This window comes from Montipora foliosa, chromosome 2 (assembly GCF_036669935.1).
Source record: "Montipora foliosa isolate CH-2021 chromosome 2, ASM3666993v2, whole genome shotgun sequence".
In the NCBI taxonomy this organism is placed as follows: Eukaryota; Metazoa; Cnidaria; class Anthozoa; order Scleractinia; family Acroporidae; genus Montipora; species Montipora foliosa.
In genome coordinates this window covers 8,788,356-8,795,995 of record NC_090870.1, presented here as the reverse complement: position 1 = coordinate 8,795,995, position 7,640 = coordinate 8,788,356, and positions in this window count along the sequence as shown.

The window sequence follows — 7,640 nt, the reverse complement described above, 5'->3', positions numbered from 1 at the left end:
GACAACCAATCGGTGCAGAGAACTTTCAGTAATTATACTAATAAGCATATAATTCGTTTTGCACAAGACAATAATGAACAATAATATTATTATAATTCCATGAGTGCATGTTGATATGAGATCAACCACTCAATCATATCCATTGATTATTGTTTTATTAAATTTTTATTTGATTCTTAACACTTGGACAAATTTAAAGCCAATCAGTTTCCAGCGTGGTAACACTTGACGCAATCAGTTTCCGTATTATGTCATAGTGTATAAGAGCTGTTAACTGAGAGTGAGTGAACCAAGCTAAAAACACAGTATCCGTAGTTCAAAATTTCATGTAAGGTATTATCTTTTCCCTTGTGCTTACACTGTCATTATTCACTTTCTGTGTAATGGTTTTATCATTGTTTTTGTTTGTAGGAAATGGTAGCCATACCTGATTTATGAAGAAACTGAAGTTGTGCAGTAGTACAGCAACCTACTTTTACTCTCTGCAGATTAGCTTTCTTGGTTCACGGAAAACCCTTTTCATTATTGTAAATGCACTGTGGCATGGAAGATATTTTCAAACAGGTCTGGAGAATGTTCACCACCAAAATTTCCCATTTTGTCTGGATCATATAAGTTCTTTCCTCCTTTTGTTTAGTGGTTGACTAGTGACTTGTGAAAATGTATGGTGCACAAGAGAGCTAAATGCAGTGTCTCCTTTAGTTGTAAAACATATATTATAGGAACACAAATACATGTAATATTGTCTTTGTTGTTGAGTAATGTTAGGATTTAGTACTGCCAGTGGTATTACAAGTGTCTCTTTTGAGTGGATTCCCCAATTTTCTGCTAACTTGACCCAAACAGATATATATAGGTGGAGAACAAATTCGGGAAAATGAAAGGAAAAAATACTAAACATACATCAGTTGATTATTACAAAACATTCTTTGTTTTGTTCAATATTATTTGCACTAGAAAGAAAATTAAGGACCATAAGAATTTAGTCTGTGATAAGGAAAAGTTTGTTCTGACAAAAGCAATTTGAGAAATTCATGGGGTTGTGCATCGTGTTCAATGCAGTTTGTTCTGTGCATGTAAATAATAATATGAAATGAAACATGTTTAGTGGTGCTCAATATAATGCTAAGCAGTGTACTGCTGTCAGTGGTGTGTGTGTCTTGGTGAAGGGGGGGGGGGGGGGGGGGGTTTAGTACTGCAAAGGCATTGGCATGTCATTTTCGTAATGAGCTAAACCCAAATACTTACCTTCATGTTTTTTTGTGAATGTTTTTGTTTTCTTTCTCGATTTTTTCTCTGCCTAATATCCAGCTCCTGCTTTTGATCCTTGAGGGTTTTCTACCTTTCTGACTAATTCTGTGTAACTTAGTGCTTCAGTTCTCTTGGCAGATTTTTGGCACTGACAAAGAAGGGGGCGTAGAATCTATATTGAGGGGTAGGGAAAATTCAATTCAGGGCAGATTATTATTGCAACTATTGTAATGTTATTCCATCACTCACCTTCATTGGTGAAAAGTATTCATCCATGTGGCAAATTCTGTAGTCTTTGTGAGCCAGTAGCAAGTGGCCTTCGAATAAAAGGTTTCTAGTGTGGTAAACTGTTTTGCTGGCATCAAAAGCCAAAAAAAGGGCTTTGCACATTGAACTAGAGCACCTTTGCTGACATTTTCAGTCTCTAAACGGAAAAAGCAGCTTACTTTGTTGAATAAACTTAACTCGCCCTTTGCAAAAAGTCCCATAAACTTGAAAAAGCACACAATCCCCCAGCAGTCAGATGTGACAGTTGACATATTTTATTTTTAGTTACACAAAACATAGCAATGAACGTTGTTAAAGGGAAAAAATAACAGGGTTTGTTGTCAATATTTGCCGCTGTTTTAAATATAACAGGCAGCCGCTCTGTCGCCTTGGCTTATAAAGCGAGAAAAACATTGTATTACATGAACAATGTCGACAAGATATTAACTCGAAGTTAAAAACATACATGTACGTTATATGCATTTCAGGACAACTTACGACCCCCAAACCTCACAAACTATATCGAGTGGCGTGAAAGTATAAGGCACTGGACTTCGCTTTTCTGTGTAAAACCAGTTACAACTGTGAAGACGAACACTAGCGGTAAAAAAACCTGCTTCTCTTCAAACTTTGATTTGAAAAAGTCTCTTGGTGTATGAAATCGGAATTCCACCTTTAAACACCTCTCAAAAATTTTCATATCAACGAAAAAAAAGTCATATTTGATATGTTTCGCGAAAACAATTTACCTCCAACATATCTCTGTTCTGAGCTTAAAGAGTAACCGACCACCTTAAGAAACGCAAAACTCTAAACAACGAACGTCAAATGAAGCTTCGAAGCTGGTCAAAAACTCTATTGCTTTACGCGAACTGGTTTTGATCCGATCTCTTCCCTGACGGCTCTGAAGCATCGTTGAATGATGGCAGATTCAGATCATCTTTTTGCAAATTTTCTCAGAGGAACGCCAACGGCGAGACAGCCTCCACAATGACGTGGTGGATTTTGATTTGTCGTCCGCCATTTTGAAAATGGAATGGCGACAACACAAGTGTGATTCTAGTGCGCATGTCTAGCGGTTTTTGCGCTCTGTCCGGGTTACACGTAAATCTTAGCATGCGCCACATATTAAGTTGAAATAGACACAGAGATGACAATTTCGAAATTTTCTAACCTTATTGGCAGTAAGAGACAGGTCCATAGGCCGATTTAACGTGTTTCTTCCACGATTCGTCGCCTTTAAGCGGTCAAAGTTTGCTTCTGTTTAGACAACGTCTAATGCACATCGCCAACTGTCAACGTAATCAATGGTCAAATATCATGAATCTGTGATCTTCTTTCGCGGCATATAATCATCACTGCATCTACTTAAGTCAACAGCTGCTAAGCAATTCGTGGATAGTTGTTTGCGTTGTACGTACTACACCAAGTTGACCAAAATATTACATTTGATTGCGACCTTTTACCTTTGCTCCCAAGAGTGTCGGCGCCCGCAGCACAATCTTGCAGCGTTCGTTATTTGGTCGTCACGCAATGCTATCATTTTAGTAGGTAGCTACACCGGTAGGGGTATATAGTAATAATAATCATAAAAAAATCAAACAAATAAAAAAAATGTAAAACAAATATAAATATTTGATTTCGATATAGTCGTATTTTGCTTTCCATATTTTGTATTGGGCACTCTAACACTGCGACGCGCCTTACCGTGGCCACCCAACAAACATTTTTTTCAAGTGAGCCAATCAGTGTGAGCGGATTTGATTGACAGACAAGCCTCCATTTGGTTCTTGCGCGTTGAAACTTTCTATGGAGGTGTGTCTGTCAATCAAATTCGCGTATCTTGATCAGTAGCTAACTTGTAAAAATGTTTGTTCGGTGGCCACGGTATGGCGCGTCGCACTGTAAAATAAGTGAAACAATTTGTTGAATGTTCGTCCGTTTTCAGTCTGGGTTAGCGTGCACTCTTTGATTGGCTACGCTACTATCTATTCTGTGATAGATAGTATTTAGTGTAGCAGCTAACAAAATTAATGACGGCCGCCTCTTGGCGTTCTCAAAGTGTCTGTGAAGAGGATTTAGATAAAGTTTTCAACCACTAGTTGATTTATGCTAAAAGGGAATGAGACGAAGACCCCCGAAACCCGCCCCGAAAGAGCTCTAACTCGGGCCCCGGCCACAGTAAAGCTTAAGCGTTTTTATCTCGAAGAAAACGAAGCAAAATATTTTCGCCCACACTAACGTTTAATTTTCCCATTGGTTTCATCTGTCCAAACTAAAACGTTGGAAAACGATAAGAACGAGTTGGACCTAGGATTGTGCATATGTGAAATAAATGTTCAGTTAATACCACTGCATTCACAAAGAAATCCCACCACGCGCTAGCTCTTCCCGGTCTAGTCCAATGTCTCCTTTGTCTTTCGCATGGCTTTCCTTCACTATCTCTATATCTCTTCGTGCCATAAGGCACATAAGGCTTTGACGTTCTCTTTCCATCCACTTCGGTTTGCTGCTAAAGCTCTGACAGTCGTCCATGATTGCCACCCAGCTACTCGTCTTTCGTCTTCAACCATTCTCCTCCATGTTTTTGGTCGACCTGGTCTCCTCCTCCCCTCTGGCCTCCACTCTAATGCTGTAACACAGTGCTCCTCTCTGTTCTTCCTCAATATATGCCCGATCCAATTCCATCTTCGGCGTCTGATCTCATCACTCGTTCTGTTCACTCCTGTGGTCTCCTGGATTTGTTGGTGCGAGATGGTCCGTGGCCATCTTATTCTCAGTATGCGTTTCATGCATTTGTATTGGAAAGCGTCCAGCTTCTTTGCTTCTGTTTTCGTGAGTTTCCAAGCTTCGCAGCCATACATCAAAACTGCTCTGACAATTGTTTTGAACAATTGAACTTTCGTCTTCCTGCTAATTTCGTTACAGTCCCAAATTCTTCGCAACCTGTAGACAGTTTGTCTGGCTTTACTTAGTCTCTGTTGTATGTCTTTGGTCGCCTCGCCTTCTTTATCCAGCAGTGCACCTAGGTACTAGGTTTCCTTCATCAGCTCTGAATTGTTATGGCGGAATCTCACAAAACGCTTCAGGCATTAATTTGTGACATTTTGTTTCCGTGCGGAGATCGGGTGACTTCGAACGGGTAAGAAAAACTGCAAATCGGGGAGAGGCTTGTGAAGATTTGTCAGTTTTAAAAAAATGTCTGTTGTCGAGCGCGCGCAAGATGATGCGTTTGGTACCGGGGTTGGGTAACGGTATGATTACCGGTATGTTGCGAAAAGCAATATGCCACGTCAATATTCTAACATGGCCCCAAGGCTTTCAGGACAAACATCCATATTTGGTGTTGTCTTCTTTGTATCCAGTCTCTTTCGGGAATTTAGAGACAAAAGAAACTTTAAAAAGTTACAAAATAATTATCCCTAAAGCCTCAGAGCAAGTAAGAATATTGATATATCGAACGTGGCCTATTTGAGTAAAAAAAAAAACTTTGCAAAAGACGCACAAAAGTCTCCGACTGTCGCGAGAGTATTCGAAAACAAATTCTGCCGAAAGTGTTACGCAATGTAGGTAGCGGGTCGCGTAAGAGATGACAACAGGAGACAACTCAGAAGACAAAGGGAAAATAGTCATTCTTTATATTCTTTTATTTACTCTCTTCCCACTCAACAAGATTTTTTGCTCAAAATGGTTACGTATATATCAGGATAGAAATTGCCCTACCCCTACCCTCTAGGCTGGGATGACAGCATTGCGTGACAAACAAATGACGAACCGCTGCAAAGTATTCAAGGTCAAGCAGCAATCGTTCAGATGTGGTATTATTTTGGCGCTGTGCGAAGTAAGCAACTATCCACAAATGACTCAGCCGTTGCTGAGTTAGATGCAGTGGCGATCAGATGTGCCGAAATATGGTATTTGACCATTAAATACGATGACAGTTGGCGATGTAGATCAGACATTGTGCAAACAGAAGGAAACTGTACTGCTTTATATGTGCCGATTGGCGGGAAAAACACGTTAAATCGGCTTTTGGATCTGCCTTATGCAGCAAATAAGGTTAGAACATTTCGAAATTATCATCTCTGTGTCTATTTCAACTTAATATGGGTCAAGTCATGTGGCGCATGCTAAAATATATGGGTAACCAGTCAATTGATATATGACGACGGAAGGGCAAATATTTGCATTTTTAACGTACTTTGAAAAGCTCTCGCGTCGCTCACAATCATTTGCCCAAAGAAATTTTTACAGGAATCTGTAGACCATTCTTCTACGATTCAACCAGCAGAAGCTTAGTCCATTTGAAGGTTTCGCACATGATGAAAATTAACTATATTTACGAAGTACTTTTAAGTGAATGAAATACATGTCTTCGAAATTTAATCATTTTCCACCCAAAACGACAGCACAACATTCACTAAAATCGACCAAGCACACATTTAAACATTGCACAAAAATATTTGAGTGTTCTAAAGACGGACGAATAATGTCGTTTTGCATGCGAGACTCTCAAAGTTGTTTAATAAAATGGTGCGTGACATGGCGATTTTAACGGAATTTGGTAATTTGCATATTTCTCTCAAATAAAAGGATATTTTGCCGAAAAAACTGTCCAGTAGTTATTGTCATGCCCTAGCCTATCTACCATGAAAATATGAGCCAAATCGAATTTTCGACCCTTGCCGCGAAATTAAGAATTTGTCTGATTTTTACAGGCAGCCACTCTTAAGAAACCCTTGAACATATGAAAAATCCTTGTCATTTTACAAACAAGAATACAATTTGATTCTCAACCTCTCTCATCCCAAGCCTTCAAACATTTGGCTGTCTAAAATGTTCCCTCCACCCTTTACAGGTATTTTGCTCTTTGTTTGATTAATGATCAAAGATCAATGCTTGGTCGATTGAATGACTTAACATGAAAACTAGGCTGATACTCTAAGTTGCTTTTTGTTAGAGATGATAGTTCTAACGTTTTCGGACTGTCACTGCTATGAATCCTTGAGGAACTAACATAAATTCTTTTCAAAAAACGGTTTACATGTAGTAACATAATGCAGTCTTGACCAACGTGTTCACTATATTAGAGACTTTAAGATCTACGACGACTACGGTCGACGAAAACGTCACCTCAAAATATAACTTGGCTCTATCATAAGTCTTTCACGATTATTGTCTCGTTCACGTCCTACAATGCGGGCGACGTATCCAAAAAATAAATTGGTACGAGCGGTTTAAGAGTGAAAACAGAGAATGAAAGGTTCTCTGTTGCAAGCTTACGTCGTCCGGCGTCAAAACCTCGAATATGGTGATTTCACGTCGTCGTGATGCAGAGGACCGCAAACCTACTTGCCGTTTCTTAAACTCCCTGTTAAAAGATAGTGAACAACTGATTCAATGAAGAAATAACTTAATGTATCTTGCTAAGAAGGGAAAATCAAGCCAAAATGACAGATTTGCTGTACGAGCCCGCCTTTCAAGAATTGGCTGACGACTTAGCCACCGGAATTAAAAAAGCAAAGGCGTACGATATGGCATCGTTGTTACTAAGGTTTCAAGAAAGTTTAGACAAAAGAGGTACAGGCTCAGTAAGCTACACCAAACAGCACGTCGTCAGCAAAAGTCGTTTAGAAAAGTACTTTGGTGATTAAATAGTGTTCTTTCAGCCATCAAATCGAAGCAAGCCTGAGATTGTGTACTCGACTACTGTTAAGGTACAAGATGTTCTGAATGCATGGGCGAACAATACACCCGGCAGCTCTTAAGTTTAAGTTTAAGTTTAATAAAGCTTCTTACCAATGTACAAAAGAAAATATATATACAAAAGTACAATAGGTAAAGGAAAGCAATAGGGGGAAACTGAATTCCCATATAAAAACTGCTCCCCAGAAATAAAAGCTAAAACAATTAAGAATAGTATATCTAATATATAATTTCACAATGTGTACGAAATCTAAAAGACCTATCTATTTACAAAGATAATTAAGTAGTAAAGTTTTAAAAGAGCTTAAGTTAGAAGCAGACATAACTGAGTTAGGTAAAGAGTTCCAGTCATTAACGTAACGGTTAAAAAATGAAAATTTAAAATAGTTTGTCCTTGCTGCTTTAGGTCTAATTTT